Below are 16,660 nucleotides of genomic sequence, written 5' to 3' on the forward strand. Positions count from 1 at the left end.
TTGAGCATAGAAGTTATATATTGATGTCCTAGCTGCATGATTGCCCTTCTGCATGACAAAGTAAGGTAGGTTCATCATAGTTTTATGGCTGCTCCAGCTATACTGCTATAGTAGCTAACACAGTAGTATAAATACTATGCACTTCACTGGTTTAACCCATCCTATATTTGCTATTATAGTTCAGAACTATGAAGTGGATACATATATATATATTTCCTTTGCATATTATATAGAGTATGCATGAGATATTGGAGTATAACAAAATACAACTTCTGTAACGAAATAGCTAAAGCTTGCTAAGTTGGTGCAGGGAGTCTTCTCCATATTAGTTGTGAGTGGATCATTGTCAGCAGTGTTGGTAAACAAGGTTGTCGACCGACTTTCTAATGGATCCAGGCGAAACCTCAGCTCTCCTCCCTGGGATCCAAGCCAATCACGACGATGTAACTGCGGCTTCGTGGTCTGTTGGTTGCTTTGGTTCAGGATGCCCGGTTGGAACTCCCACTTGAAGGTCATCGAGCCCAGAATCTTACACCATTAGAGCAAAGCGGTTCAAAAAAAAAAGACACCATGAGAGCAACAAATAGGGAAAAAAAAATGCAAGAAGCAGCATGCTCGATCTCCCTAACCTATGCACTTGTACGCAGAAGCAGGTTAATTTTTTATGAGACCGTTTTAGTACGAATAACATGTCAAAGCACGCATTGTACTAGGAGGAAAGCTGTACATTAACACGGGGATACAAACACACTTAGAGTATAATTAAGGAAGATGCGCTCAACAGAGTATTGACTATTTTCTCTTGTACGATCTAGGTTTTGGGGTCAACTTGTGCAACTACCATGCAGATGAAGAGGACGGCACACAAACTGAAGGTTTGCATGCTCTAATACACCATGAAAACACTTCTAAGTCTGACGTCCTCCAGAAAAGTTTCATCCTGTCATAACCACTGATTCTCGTCCCATCGGCTAGTGCATGCATCTTTCACCGCCGCATCATTTAATTCCAGATACGTGAGATGTCATTTTGTTACCAAAACTTCATTTTGTGAGATGTCTTTTTATTCCTTGATGCAGATATTTCGGTGCTGCATTGTATGCTGACTTTTGGCCATGTCATCTTGTGGTAAAGTTTGGCGGATATTGTCCAGTCTCCTGCAATTAAGTCTTATGGGATTGGAGTGGACTGGACAAGGAATGGTGGAAATCACCGACGTGCCTGTTGTGATTGTTCCACCCCAGGAGCTCATTTTAAGACAAGAAATAGGTGAGCTCGGTCCGTGACTGGTACAATAAAAAACACAGAGAATCCCTGCGAAATATTTCTTACGCATGTATGCCTATCCAGTTTCAGTGCAAGATTGAGCCTACCTGATGGGTTCAGGTGTAGTACATTATGGCTTGATTGCAATGTCCGTCGAGGGGAAAGCTGCTGCCGTTGAAGGTCTCGCTGAAGCGCCAGTTTGAACAGGGAAGGAGATGGCAAGGATGGCGTTTCACTGCTAGTTCTGCCCGCCCCGTGGCTGCGCGACACGGGAAAGCAGGAATGCTTGATCACGATCAGCGTATCTTGCAGATGCAGTAATTCATTTAGTGGAGAGTAATTCGCTTCCTGCTGTATTTTGTGGTGGCCACTGTCATGTTACTAATGTATGTACAAATGCCCGTGCCATTGAAGTTTCTTTCATTGGATGTACTATAGTAATGTGGATTTTTTTCGATGTAGCGTGTACTGCAATATACAACATGGAGCACACAAAGTGCAATTCCTTGGCACAATCAAATCCCCTATGGAGCACACTGTGTGGAGGGCTTGGGCTCCTCCCAAAGTCAAGTTCTTCGCTTGGCTGGCTATTCAAAACAGAATTTGGACGGCGGACAGATTGGAGAAGCGCGGATGGCCAAACTGTGGCCTTTGTACACTTTGCAAGCGGGAGCAAGAGACCACCTTTTCTACAAATGCCGCTTCTCTATCCGCCTATGGGGATTAGTCAAGGACTGGTTGCAACTGGTGAGCATCGATACATCCTCATGGCACCTCTCGGACAACATCGAAGAGTGGTGGGTGGGCCTCTCCGACACATCTACCCCCAACAGGAAGGCGATGACCTCGCTCACCATGCTCGTCGCCTGAACCATTTGGAATGAGAGGAATGCGCGAGTGTTCCATCAGAAGAGTGCCCCACCGACGGTCCTACTCGCCAACATCAAGAAGGAGGCCATGCTTTGGGTAACTGCGGGTGCTAGAAAGTTGGGATACTTGATGACGTGAGAGTAGTTGGTCACATTCATTTGTGTTGTTGCGGCGCTGTCTGTGTTGTAACACAACCATAAACTCTATTCCTCTTATTAAATGAATGAGGCAAATCTTTTGCCTCTCTTCAGAAAAAATAAAATACACCATACTCTGTTCCAACAGATCTTAGTGTCATTACTCCGCTTTGACAGCAAAGTGTGCTAGCATTATCAATGAGTTATACTTATTATTTGCTAGTATTATTTGCAATAAGCTACCGTACTAATTTATGAAGACGATATGTAACTATGTATCGCAAACTCCTATAACTAAATGTCTAGTATTGTGATAACAAAAAGGTATTGCCATGCTTCTCCACTCATCAAGCACGCTTGTCTGCTAGTCGGTTGAGCATAGAAGTTATATGATGGTTCTAACTATCATGATCTGCATGCCAGTTAGTTAGGTTCACCCAAGTCATATGACATATTATGAGGGTAATAGCAATCCTAGTAGTATAAATACTTCTCCAAAAAAAAGTAGTATAAATACTAAGCGCTTCTTCCCATTTAAGCTGTTATCAGTTCCACTGATGTTGAGGATTAAGATGATACATACATTTCTCTATATTTAAGAGAGTATGAGATATTGGGGGGTATACCAAAAGATAGAAGGTTTAAGGATCCGATTTCTCCGCGGCAGCATTAATGTCTCCTCTTCCCTCTAGTATTTGTCTTCCCGGTAGACATTCTCCCTCTTCCCGCTAGTATATTTCTTCCTCGTAGACATATCTGGCCAGAACATTGGAGCCATTAAATTGCTTTGTGTCGTCGGAAGCTTCAGCCAGGAGTGCCACGACCAAGGGATGTGCCTTCGTCTAGTTGCCCCTTCCAAGGAAATCTGGTCGCTGCTGGTGGTCATCGACGTCCTCCGGGCGGCCGTACGTGTGGAAGGCTACATATTGTTGTTTCTCGCTTGTCGTTGTGGAATTTGTTGTAGTGCTGTCCACGAAGCAGCCGTTGTTGCCACTGGTCTTTTGCATGTAGGGAACCCAGTCTGTGCCGGTACTGCTAGCACTTGTGATTGCTGCACAAATAGGTGCTTTATTACTTGCATATTCTTCTAGTCTGCCTCACACCTTGTGAGTCATGAAAGCTAAAAGTGCAGAGATGTCAGAGGTTCCAGTGTTGACAAATCATGGGAGAGTATGCATAAATTGTTTGCTCAGCTTGTTGAGCAATCCCAACAAAAATCTAAACAAACCATCACTTTGGAGCCTAATCCGGTCAAGTTTTCTGGACCGCATAATTATTTCAGTTGGTCACGGCATGCAACTCTGATTTAGGATCTCATGGTCTGAAACATTTTATAGACACCCTCACACACAAAAAAAACATTTCATAGACGGAGCGTTTGTTAAACCAGATGATAAAGTTGAGTTAGAGCAATTTTAAATTGAACGAGCACCATGTTTTGGCGTGGTTCTTGGGGTCGATGGAGCCTTCAGTTTGTGAGCAGGTTAAGAATCTACAAACTGCAGCAGAAGTGTATAAGGAAATTGAACAATAACTCTTGGGGAAAACAAACATAATGAGTGACACGAGTGCTCCATGAGATGAGATGAAACAAGGTGAGAGGTCTATATAACTAACAAATGGAAGAAAAATACATACATCGTCAAAGGGTCTTCTATTTAACTGCCACAGAACATCCAAAACTACAGTTGCACACTGATGAATATTGATGTGCAAATTAGTCGACTTAAAATTAAGGGTGAATTCCGATTTTTACCCCATATTTTAACATTTTTGAGACTAATTATCCCATTTAACGGGATTTTATCTGCTTTACCGCATTTAGCAAAAGTGTTGCCACAATTTACCCTGTTTAAAATTGTGTGAGCGTTCTGGCCGATGGGTCCCAATTGTAAGGTCCAGCTGGCATGCCACATAGGCAGATTTTTTTTCCTGATGGTTTTTCTGCACGCTAAACCACATCGCCGAGCTTCTCCCGACCGGCCAACCTCGATATGATCGCACCAGAGCAGCTCGCCGGATGGCCAAGTCGCCCAGGTCGGGCTGCACCACATTGGGCTCCATTATTCACGGCACACATCACTCGCATTCTAATTGCATGCATGATCCTGCCCTAGTCTGACCCAAAACGACTGCCTCATTCATTAGGAGGGGGTAGGAAGATGTAGGCGACAGCGGCAGGCAGGACTTCAAGGTGTGGCCACTAGCGGTCGTCGAGCAAACGACAACTAGTACGACAATCTTTTCCCGTCCCATGCATGCTGCATCCTCTATTTGTCACCCCTGGTGGTTAGGTTTTTTGTGGCTAGATTTTCTCTCGGTCTGGGATGTATATTAGATAGGTTTAGGCTACTCGTTTCCAGTTTAAAGAAGTATTGTGATAAGATGACTGTACTTGATCAGCGTGGCATGTTGTCATTGAATAAATTATAGGAGGAACTTTTGCTGATATAATATGAAATCACATATGTTTTTCTTCAATATTATCATATACGACCTTAAGTATGAATGATTCTGTGGATCAGATTAAAAGTGGTGTAAATATACCGCTTCACTAAGTCTGATGCGTACATATCTACATACCTGGTCAAGAATGAACTAGGTAAATGATGTTTTAGAAGTTTCCTTTCCAAGTATTAGCAAATATATTGACTTGTAGAGAGTTACTATGTGTTTCCCAAGCTGCTCTGGTGCGATCATATCGAGTTGGCTGGTTGGGAGAAGCTAGGGCGATCTGGTTCAGCGTGTAGAAAACCGTTGCGAAAAAACCCGGTGACTTGGCATTCTAGCTGGACCTTACAATTGCGACCCATCGGTCAGAATGCTTACAAAATTTTAAACAGGGTAAATTGTGGCAACACTATTGCTAAATGTGATAAAACGGATGAAACCCCGCTAAACAGGGCAATTAGTGTTAAAAATGTCAAAATACGGGGTAAAAACCAGAATTCACTTTAAAATTAATCAGCCAGTCTAGAGCAATCTTCTGATAATAATTAAATTCAATATTTATAAAGTTTAGAATGTTTTATATCTTAAGAAAAATTCATAACATGGCCACTAAATGTCGGGAAGTACACAATACGGCAGGTAGCAGGGATTGCTCTAGAGACACTGCCTTTGAGTTCCTGCTCAACTCTTTGTACATAAGAGAGTGGGAACAACAGACCAAGTGCATGCAAGTCTGTTATTACTATCTTCCACACAATAGCTCATGCTCTTGTTAATTTCATTTGGCGATTCCTCTCAAGCATTGAATGCACTCGTCTGCCACTCGGCTGAGCATAGAATTTGTATGACAGGTCTAGCTGTATATGACTTTCCTGATCTGCATGATTAAGTTAGTTAGGTTCATCTAAATCGTATGACATATAGCTGTAGTAGTAATGCTAGTAGTATAAATACCGAGAACTTCTCCACACTTCTTCAAATTGCACCCACTCTCAATTCTACTGCATATATTTCCCTATATTTAATAGTGTATGAGATATTGGAGTACACCAAAAGGTAGAAGGTTTGAGGTTCCGGCTGTATCCTATATTAGGATTAAAATATTGTCTTCCCACTAATGTCTGCTTCTCTTGTGGACGCCAGTGTGTGGTGGCGTGCAGTTTGTGCACCATATGTTGGTGAATCGAAGTCTGAATAGGCTAGTTACTATCACATTCATTTTGGCACAACAAGGATGAATAATTCAACGTTTGGTAGCAAAGGCAGTTGATAGCAACTCAAATACACACCACACGTGCAATATCTCCATTGTTGACCAAGATCCTGGTGCCGCACCGAGGATTCCTGGGTGCATCCAAGCGCGGCGGAACGCCATGGTTGTGCTTTCGGGTCACGGACCACAGTTCAGACCTCCCTCCCAATCGCATCATGTGTGCCCTCGCAATCACCTGGTGAGAGCTTTTTTACAGTACCCTATACTGCTAGGGGTGAGACGACCAGTATAACAAAACCCGAGAGTTGATTTCGTGTGGGTAGGGGGTTGTTGACGGGCCAAGATGCCAGGCTATTTCGTACTAATAGCTGGGAATCGACATCCCTTGCTCGCTCCCATTGTCGCCATGGTAGAGTTGACATTGCTGCCACTACCGCCACGCCGTAGTCGATCTTGCTGCCGCATACTGGGACCAGCACCCATGAGACAGGCTGGCACCGCCACCAGGTCCTTTTTCAACGTCTCTGCCGCTCCTTACCTTGCTGCGACCGCCACCATGCTCTTGCTGACCTTGCTGGCGCGTACTGGAACCGGGCCGCGCGCTCATCTACCTTGGCGTCTCGTCCCCATTTGTCTCGCCACGGTGCTCAGCCCCATCACCTACATACGTGGACCAAGACATGGTCGCCATGACTCCGTCCTGCCCAAGCCCCATGGCCGAGACGACGAGCTTCTGTACACGGCAAGCCTCTGCGTCGACGGACAACAGCGCCAAGTGGTTTCTTCGCCACCGTTGTGAACCAGGACGAAACGAGCACGGTTTGGAGGTATGCTCAGCCATGGAAGGGGCACAGGGCAACGCCTCATTGTTGTCGGACCTAATTGAGAAGGAGGCTCGGCGGTGGCCGCCGGAACTCTACCAGCATCGGTGTACCAGAACAATGGGCTGGGTGGGTCGTAGAAATCCCAAAATGCCCTCAGAATATGTATACCGCTGGGCAAGAACGAGCAGTGCTATCTATACTGCTCGCCATGCTGCTGGCTTTACTGAAGCGGTACAAATCGGGCATGGCCGTTGGATTTCACGGATGAAAGGTCTATATTCACTACAGGGTACCATAAAAAAGCTCCCTGGTGAGGGGAGGGTGATGGATGAGCTGTGGAGCAATTGCATTGAGGAGTAGGCGGTGCTCTTATGAAATGTGCAGACAGAGGAGATTGGAGGCGAGACACACTTGACGGAGAGGGGAGGGAGAGAGAAGTCAAAACCGCCATCAGCAAGGTGTCACCGGCACTAAGTGTCATCCCACGTTGCCCAGTTCTTTGAGCATCCAAGTTTATGGCTGTCCTAGCTGTATACGATTATACCGACAAAGTTACGTAGGCTCATCAAAGTGTTATGACTGTTCAAGCTATAGTAGTTAGTATAAATAGTAAGCACTTCACCTGATTTACCCGTTCCAAAGTCTTGCTACTGTTGTTGAGAACTATGAAGTGGACACATATGTTTCCTTTGCCTATTATATAGAGTATGCTTGAGATATTGGAGTACAACAAAATATAACTTCAGTTAGAAACTAGCCTGTTAAGTTGACGAAGGGAGTCTCCTTCGGTGGTTTTAGGAGGATTGTCCCGAGGCAGTGTTTTTTTTCTTTTCTTTTCAAAATGGTAGGATTCCTGCATTCAGGCCGATCACCTTGTAATGGCTCCAGATGAAAATTGATGTGCGCTCGTTTGATCCAGGGATACTGGCCGGTGCCCCAATGGGAGTGTCGTGCAATTTGGAGTTTGATCAAAATGTGTTTTCAGCATGTTCCAGCTGTGTTTTTGTTTTGGAATCCGGTGATGTACATGTTATCATCAGCCGTTGTTAGCTGGAATGGTTCGCTAGGTGTGTTTTGCCTGCCCCGTTAACCACCACCACCAAATTTTGCAATGAAATCCAAATCGTACTGGAGTAATTTGAATGGCATGTCGAAGCATGCCTACTAGGAGGAAAGCTGCACATAACCTGGACTCCTGGAGTACCCAACAACACATCACTAAAAGATCAAAGCCAACTGGGGCAGATCCGTTTGGTTTGGGGAACCAGATATTTGGTCCTTTCCTTGGCACTTGGCATGTAAGCTAAAACAAGAATGATAAATTGATGATTCATGAAAGTTGTGTGACCTTGGGTTGGGGTCCAAGTACCATGCGGATGAAGAAGACGACACACAAACGGAAAGTTTTCGCATGCTTGAATACAAAGGGCCAGAACGCTTCTCCTGTCGCCCGTCTTTGGAGCAAAGGTCGATGACCGTCGCCACCCCAACCTATAGAGCTCATATTGACAGTCCTCCTCCTCGATGCACTCCAGGTACTGGCGCAGCGGAGCTTCGCCATGTTTTCTTTTTAGAAAATAAGGATAAATCCTCTGGCCTCTGCATCCATCGTTGCATACAATCATCTTTATTAACTAGGACATATGCCTGTGCGTTACAACGGGGGATGTACTTGACGTGTTCATCAAAAAGTTTATAATATCACGCTACGACATCATTCAGGAGATGCAACTCGGCGGCAGCAAAGAGGCGGAAGCCAAGGTTTAGCACAAATATATACCAGCCTCACATTAAGAATCATATGTACGATACTTTGTGTTATGATTTTTGTATGACAAGTCCGATCATATTATCCATAATAATCAAAATGCAGCAGAACCATTAAATTATTTAAGGGTCATACTCGCTCCATCTTGCATGCTTCGTTGGGCGTTAATTCCTTCACTCCTCGCAAATGTCTTCTTCTTAATAGTTATTATATTATAGCATACCGTGCGTTGTAACGCAAGATAAACTGACATATATTCAAATTTATGCGCTCGCGAGACTCTTGAAGTGTCGTCTTCTTGAATTATCCTTGAATTGATGCGTCCTCATTTAATTATGCGCCATCAATCCATCTCATTGAAACAAAAGCTATGTCGTCCCCTATTGCAACGCACTATACTAATAAATATGCCCGTGCCTTGCAATGGGGGAAACAAAAGCTTGCATGTCCGACTCATCCATGTTATCAATTCTAATCTTTGGTACCATCAGAAATGGTGGCCAACTTATCCATCTATTCAACACCGGTCTCTGTTATACTTGATCCATGCATTGTCCGAACTAAATCACCAATTACCGTGAAGTAGTTAAACGGATCAACTTATAAATAGTGAAGGAAGTCAAGGCCCTCCTGGTGAATGGATGATGAACCTTGTTAAGGTTCGTCATAGTAAAAAAATTGCTAGCCACGTTAAGGCTGTAGTAGGTAGACAACGCATGGCCTATTGGTTGTAAATTTTCGAATTCTTCTTTGAATGTTACAAAAGTTATACAACAATGTGACCAGTTGATGACATTCTAGTTTCCACACAAAACCCGGAAACTTTGCGAGCGCGAATGTGATCTCCATGCCAAGTATGCGATTGACACAACGAGCGAGATGGGGTGTCTGGTATCGGATAAGTCATCCGTAGCCATCCATTATTCTGACCTCTATCTCGATGGGTCAGCCCGAATGGGCGGAGCCCGACCGTAGTTGAAACAGGTGTCCTGCACCACGGTCTCTTTGACATCTAACGTGATAGAGTCGGATAGTAGACACCCACATTTTTTTGTCAAAAGAGTTGAGTCCATATGTATTATATGTGTCTTTTTTTTGGAAATTATATGTATTTTATCAATAATATGCAAATAAAGTAATAAACCAATAAAATTATATTAGAAGTGAATAGTTAGTGTGTATATACTGAAAAAGGCTTTCGCCCCGCTTTATATATAAAGCAATGACCGACCACAGCTCAGATACAAATGCACACCACCACAACACACGCACACACCCAAGGCTGGATACATAGGCGCTGAGCGTAGTGATACTACCCCTAGTACTACAAGAGCAACTGGAGTCTTCAACCGTGGACACGCCAACGCGAAGAGAAGAAACCGCATATGATGAACCGTGTGCTCCAAAGCGGCACCTTCAAGAAGATTACGACACTAGAGCGCCATCACCGCCCGACCCGAGGATCAGAGTTTCCCCTAGAGCAACACGACGGGCAATGAGAGCCGCGACGACGCCTTCAAGAAGGGAGCGAGCTTTGCCGCCGCCAGTCCGTCCGAAGATAGAACATGTTTTCACCCCGGCCAACACTCACCACCTCCGGACGCCACATCCCATTGACCACGCCGCCCACACGACCATGGCCACCGGGCAGCACCTAACCACGGGCTCTGCCCAAGAGCACCGCGGAGCCACCACCAGGGCCGCCACCCTGGCATCCAAGACCTGGACACCACCTCACTCGAGACCCACCGCTACCCCAACCAAAGATACGAGCGGAAAGGAACCGCCTTTCGCACCCCTGGGCTGCCCCCGACGCCAAAACCCAGAGGCCGGCCAAAATTGGCCTCCACCGACCCGTCCTGCAGCCGGGCGCGAGACGAGCACGGTCCTGCTGCCGGGCGCGAGACGAGGTCGGTCCTACTGCCGGGCACGAGACGAGGTCGATCCTGCTGCCGAGCGCGAGACGAGCGATGGACCGAAGTCGGGGGAGGGCCGAACCTTCGACGGAGGTAGCAACCAGTCGATGAGGAGAGGGCCAAAGGTCGAAACGGGTCGCCTAGAGACAAGCCGACGCCGGAAAGCCAGCCGCTGCCCCAGTCGGCCCGCCGAGCTACTGTGGAGTCGGCATGGCAAAGCCACCACGCCGCCGCCGCCCACAGCCGGGACCGCAGCCGCGCCGGGGCCCCAAACCCGCGCCGCCGGCCAGAAAAGAGGCGAAATCCGGCCAGCACGCAACACCATCACCGCCACCATGCCGACGACGACGAGAGCATCAGCCGCCGCGCGCCGCCGGCAGGCCCTTGCCGCTCCCAGCCCGCGCTGCGAGCAGCCGCCACCGCGCAGATCTGGCGTGCCATCCCCGCCGCCGCAGCAACCCCCACACGCCCCACCACCAACCACGCCGCCCGAAGCCCGACAGGAACACCGGAGCCCACCACGACCCCGTGCGCCGCCGCGCCGCGACGCCCGGCACCCACGCTGCGCCCAGGATGGAGGGGCTGCGCCGCGCCAACCGGTCGCTGGGGCGGCGGCGGGGGAGGGAGGGGAGGGGGCTAGAGGCGCCGGATTTGGAGCCCACCGGTCGCCGCGCGGGGGCGACCCGGGAGGGAGCAGAGGGAGGAGGGAGGATCTTTACTGGGTACGCATATAGTATCAGAGCTGCAACAGAGAGGTACTTGCTTTTGACAAAGATAGAAGCCTCATTTCTAGAGAATCGACTCTAGTGTGTATATTTATTTGCTCATCAGCAGATTTAATCGCATGATTCTTTCCCACTTACCTATCCACACCCGACCCCCATCCTCCTCCTCCTTCCACATCCCACCTGGCCCGACCGCTGGCGCGAGCGCGACACCTTCCACCCAAATCACCGACCCCTCCACCAAATAAGCGCTGGCGTAAGCCATGGTGCATGCAGTATAGCCAGGACCTCAAGGAGCATTTGGCAACGGAGAAGCAAATCGGCCACACGCGCGGATGAGGTCGCGATGGCTGCCATTCGTGCTGACCCCTAGATCTTGAAGAAGCACCTTGCCATTTGCTAGCTACGCCGCAGGGTTAACATCATCTATTCGAATAGCCGTGTCCGCGGTAATGGACTTCTGGGTTGCCTATAACAGTTCATAGACAAGTGAAAGTGGATACTCTAAAATGCGCAAGATAAGCGTGAGTGCTATGGATGGCGTTCTCGTAGGGAGACGGGAGCGGATCCATAGTGGTGTATTGATATGGTGAATATGTGGACTCGTGTGCGCCACCTCAAAAGAGTTACTTGCAAACTCCTCCACAAATGGCGTTGCTTCGGCCAATTTAATCCCATAATTTTCTCCCACTAGTCCCTCCATGATTTATTAATCGCATTATTCTTTCCCACTAATTCCGAATGGCATGGCTTCAGCCAATTTAATCCCATAATTTTCTCCCAGTAATCCCTTCATGATTTAATCAGCATGGCTTCAGCCAAATTTAATCCCATAATTTTCTCCCACTAATCCCTCCATGATTTAATATCGGCATGGCTTCAGCCAAGTTCTTTCCCACTATTTCCTCCGTGAATGCTCGGATCTCTCTCTCTTTCCATTAATTTCGGCCCACTCATTACCCTCTTCTTATTAATCTCAAGGCGCTTATTGATTTCAACTTGTACTCATATATAAATTGGTGAAATTATATGCAAAGACGCGAGGTGGTACTATACAATACATAGGAAATCTCTTTTGTTCACACAAGCCTTATTTAGATCAGTTGGATCAATGTGAGAAAAACTGTTGGCGGATGGTGAGTTCGATCCCTGAAAGCAGCGCATGCCCCGCTGAAAGGCTGAAAATCTTGGACCAAAATTAGAGAGGAAAGAAGCAATAGCCCTTTAATTAATTAATTAGTAGAATGCCCGTGCGTTGCAACGGGCTGCATCGACAATTACTTTTTTACCCTTAAAGCTCTCTTCTTTTCTTTCTTTCTTGATTCTCCCAACTAAAAATTATTTATCAAAGCGATATATGAATTGATAAATTTACGACCATACCAAAATATTAAGAGCTAAAAACATATTTATCGAAGAACATTTCTAGACCACATTTGACATGAAAGTTGTCGTGTCTGAGAGATTATGAACAAACACAATGATGACTTATCACCAAATCCCATTTATATTTTAGAACGTGATCGAAATTATAGCCTTATAGAAAAAAAAACTTATCAGAAATGTGCTACAAAAATAACATCTTATGCTTAAATCCATAGAAACGAAGATCTTTAATAAGGCCATAAGACATGTAGAAAGCAACATAGTACTCCCATCGGTCCTTTTTACTCGCATATAAAATTTGTCTAAAATCAAACTTTGTAAAGTTTACCAACTTTATAGAAAATACAAATAATCACAATATGGAATCAATATCATTAGATGCATCGCGAGTTCAACTTTTATAATGTATAACTTTCGTATTGCATAAGTTGATATTTTTTTCATATAAATATGGTCAAAAATATTCTAAATATCTCAATATTAAGGGTGACGCTATATGTCAGACTAAGAAATTTGATGCAAAGTTGATTTTTCTGGGCTGTTGGATCTTCATCGGATGGTTGTTGTTTATCCTCTACCTCCGGCCTCTTCCTCTTACTGAACCGCCAACTACCACCGACCGATCCACCCATTGCCGCCACCCCCGACCGCCTTGCTTCCTTGCCCTCCCCTCTCGCCATCCTCGACCATCCCTCTAGACCACTCCGGCGACCAGATTTTTTCGGCGAGCCATCGCACCCCCACCTACACCTGTCAACCCTCTTCCCGCCTTCGACTATGACGACACTCCTCGAGCAACGTTGGATCTTCATTGAATGGTTGTTGTTTGTCTTCTACCTCCGACTTCTTCCTCCTTAACAGCCAACCACCACCCGCCGATCTGCTAGCCGCGGCCACCACCCCCGACCATCCCTCTGAACCAGCCTAGCGACCAGACTTTTACGATGAACCACCACACCCTTACAAACCTTGTTCCTTGCCTCCGACTGTGACACCACTCCTCACTACCGCTTGAAGTGTCGTCCTTGTCTCCGACAAGGTCCTAGCTGGGCCTCGCAGTGCCATCAACGACTTTGGCCTTATGTTGCACTTGTGTTCTCCCAGAAATCAACTTGCACAGATTCAAAATTGAATTGAATTACAAATAGCTCATGCACAATATTAATCATGTCTAACTTGTTACCTTTAAACACTTACATGGACATCACATTTCTCCCATTGCGCGTGCATTGCAACGGGGGCAGACTTATTCTGGTGATTTAACAGTGACCTTACTTAAATCTATCTGCCACCAATACAATGTTGTCATCACCATACCCGACTCGCAATCTCTTCTATCCATGCCCCCATTCAACCAGAATGGTAATAGTCATTTTCAAACATAAACATCAATATAAATTAACTAAACTGTACTTGATATTGACCTAAAATAAGAAGCCGAAAGATCAAACTTCCTTTTGAACAAGAGCTGTTGTACAAAAGGTTTACCTAGCTAACCATGATTTATAAGAGAGTATGAAATCAGTCAGACAAAAATCCTCAAGAAGCGCCTCCCCCCTGTCCTTCTCCCTCTTTCTAGCCATATCCTCTTTCACCCCTCTTCTCTCTTCTCGCATCCATCCTCTTCCTTTTCACATCCATCCGCACTCTACAACCTTCTTCCTTGCCTAAAGAAAAATAGATAATAAGATGTTAAGGTAAAAACGCATCAACATGGAGTCCCAAAGCTGAAAAAACGTTATGCAATAAAAATAGATGCATGTAACATTAAAAAATGCAGACACCAATACAGAAAGCCTCTGAGTAACTAATAGGTTGTTGTATCAACTACTTGCATGTATACATGAATTCAACTTATATTTCTAAGAAAGGAATGCAGGTTGTGGGGTTTACCGTTATTGCCCTATCAGCGGAACCAAGACAAAACCATCTGTTCCCTGGATCAAATGGTACAGATCACACCCATCCCAAGTGACCACTAATGACCTGTATTACGGAAATAGAAACTGTATTTTATCGCTTACTGTAAACTAAGGTGCTCTCATAGACCAATATAATTCCAAGAAAATATGCAAAAGAATCTAGAAGATTTAACTATTTTGACCAGTATATAAAAGCTCAGAGTAGGGTTATTGCAATTGCATGCATGATCGAACTAAATCTTATTTTTCTAATCCAAATATGACATTGGTATTTCAAGAACTTATCCGAGGTGCCAAACCTATCAGTTACAACATAAATTGGAAGGTCACACTTGAAAATCGTACAACAAACAAAATACTCCGATGGATCATGCCATGGAGGTTTAGGCTATTAGTGCAGATGTCAAGAATTTGAAAGACATATGAAGACATGGGAAATTTAAAATAACAACCAAAAGTGCACATTACGTCCTAAAAGTACAATGTCCCAAAGTACAATGATCGGACAACCATAAAAAGCCCCACGCCTGCTTGTCCTCTCACATGCCACCGCATCCCTACAAAGAGCAGTGATATACATAAGACATTATGTCGTCTGATACCAGCGACACAAGCATCCATGCCCATGGGCCATGGTTATCCCAGGAGAAGAAAGATCAAGTAAAGAATCAAGTGAATCTGCTAGCCACGTTGAGTCGTACAACCATCAGGGTAAAAGTATAGTACACAAGGCATTACCGAGCATCGAATTGCAAAGGTTATCCAGGAGCTCACCTAGTCTGAAATCAACTGAGGTGACCTTGTGGTAGCCTGGTAGGCCTAGTCTGAAAGGACAAGCAAGGGTTGGTAGTATATATACTCATCTAAAGCTCAAAAATACATGAACGGATTCATAAACATCATTATATGTGACAAAAAATTGTCCAGTGACAAAAGAATGCCAATGTAAATACTAAAAAGAATGTGTTAATCATAGTTGTATGTGTTACATTTTCCTATAAAGAGAAATAAATATGCAGCACTTGGTCGTCAGTGGCAGCATTAAGGACCAACAGAATATGCAAGAACATAAATGATAATGCAGCATCTCGCAAAAAAATATATGCTAATGCGGCAATACAGTCCATAGTAGAATAAAACAGATACCTTGGACATTCAGAATCAGTTAAATAAAAAAGTCAACCGTCCACCTTTGAAATAAAAATGAATTTTGACCTTTTTTTCTAATTCTTCAGATTTCATGAGTTGTATCTTCAATCTCTTGCATTAATCAACGGTTCAAATTGTCATGTTTTAGCTGTGAGTGTAGATCGAGAATTTAAGTCTGCTGACACCCAGACACAAAAGATGGTCTATATCTCGAAGAAGAGAATACCCGTGGTTGGCTTGACTGCCAACACCTACGGCCGAGATAAAGAGGCCCCAAAAGATGGGAACAACCACACGGAAGAAACATGTCTAGACTCTATACCCGGGAAAGACACCCCATCAGCGAGAACAAGTTAAGAAGCGGGGGAGGAATAAATCAAAATGCAAAAAGGCGAGGTAAACCTAAAGAACGCAACACAGGACGTTTTCCTTCATCAATCTCTCGACGGTGCCGCTACAATTCAGCAGAATTCTTTTGTCCTCCTAAACAAATTCACAAACAATTATTCCAAAGAGGAAACAACAATTAAAAATGGCTTGCGAGAACGGCAAAGTCAAGGAAAATTACTCACGAACAACAGTAAAATCCAGCACCAAATTATCCACAATGGGGACATGTACGTGAGAAGGATGCATACCGTCGTACGTGCTGCAGATCATCAGAACAATCCGAAGCACGGAGATTCAGACTGCTAGCTGACAACGAACCCTGATGCCCCCCTCTCGTGCGCACATTAGAACTGGAAGAAATTGTCCTTTGCAAAATAGATGGGCAGCCAGCATCTCCGTACATATGAATATCCACCAAGCAAGAAGAGCCCAAAGACGAAATATCTAGCACAGCAGCCAATGCACCAGCAAAGAGAGGGGCCGCAGGAACTGTCGGCGAGACAGCAGAATTAGGAAGACCGGCAATGGCCATGTGAAACAGAAGCACCACGCGAGGAAGATACAAGACAAAGGCCCGCGGCATAGCACCAGCTGAAACACCACTCAGACCAGGAGGAGGCGTGCCCAAAAATAGACCATCCGC

General features: G+C 45.3%; 1 long non-coding RNA gene across 1 annotated transcript; it reads right to left on the minus strand.

The window, feature by feature from the left end:
* Positions 1 to 13,986: 13,986 nt before the first annotated feature.
* LOC125540813 lies at positions 13,987 to 14,504 on the minus strand. The gene is made up of 2 exons (XR_007297385.1): positions 14,450 to 14,504; positions 13,987 to 14,223 (listed from the first exon to the last, which is right to left on the minus strand). It is a non-coding gene; the product is annotated as an uncharacterized LOC125540813 (long non-coding RNA).
* Positions 14,505 to 16,660: the final 2,156 nt, after the last annotated feature.

Source organism: Triticum urartu, chromosome 2, assembly GCF_003073215.2.
Source record: "Triticum urartu cultivar G1812 chromosome 2, Tu2.1, whole genome shotgun sequence".
Classification (NCBI taxonomy): Eukaryota; Viridiplantae; Streptophyta; class Magnoliopsida; order Poales; family Poaceae; genus Triticum; species Triticum urartu.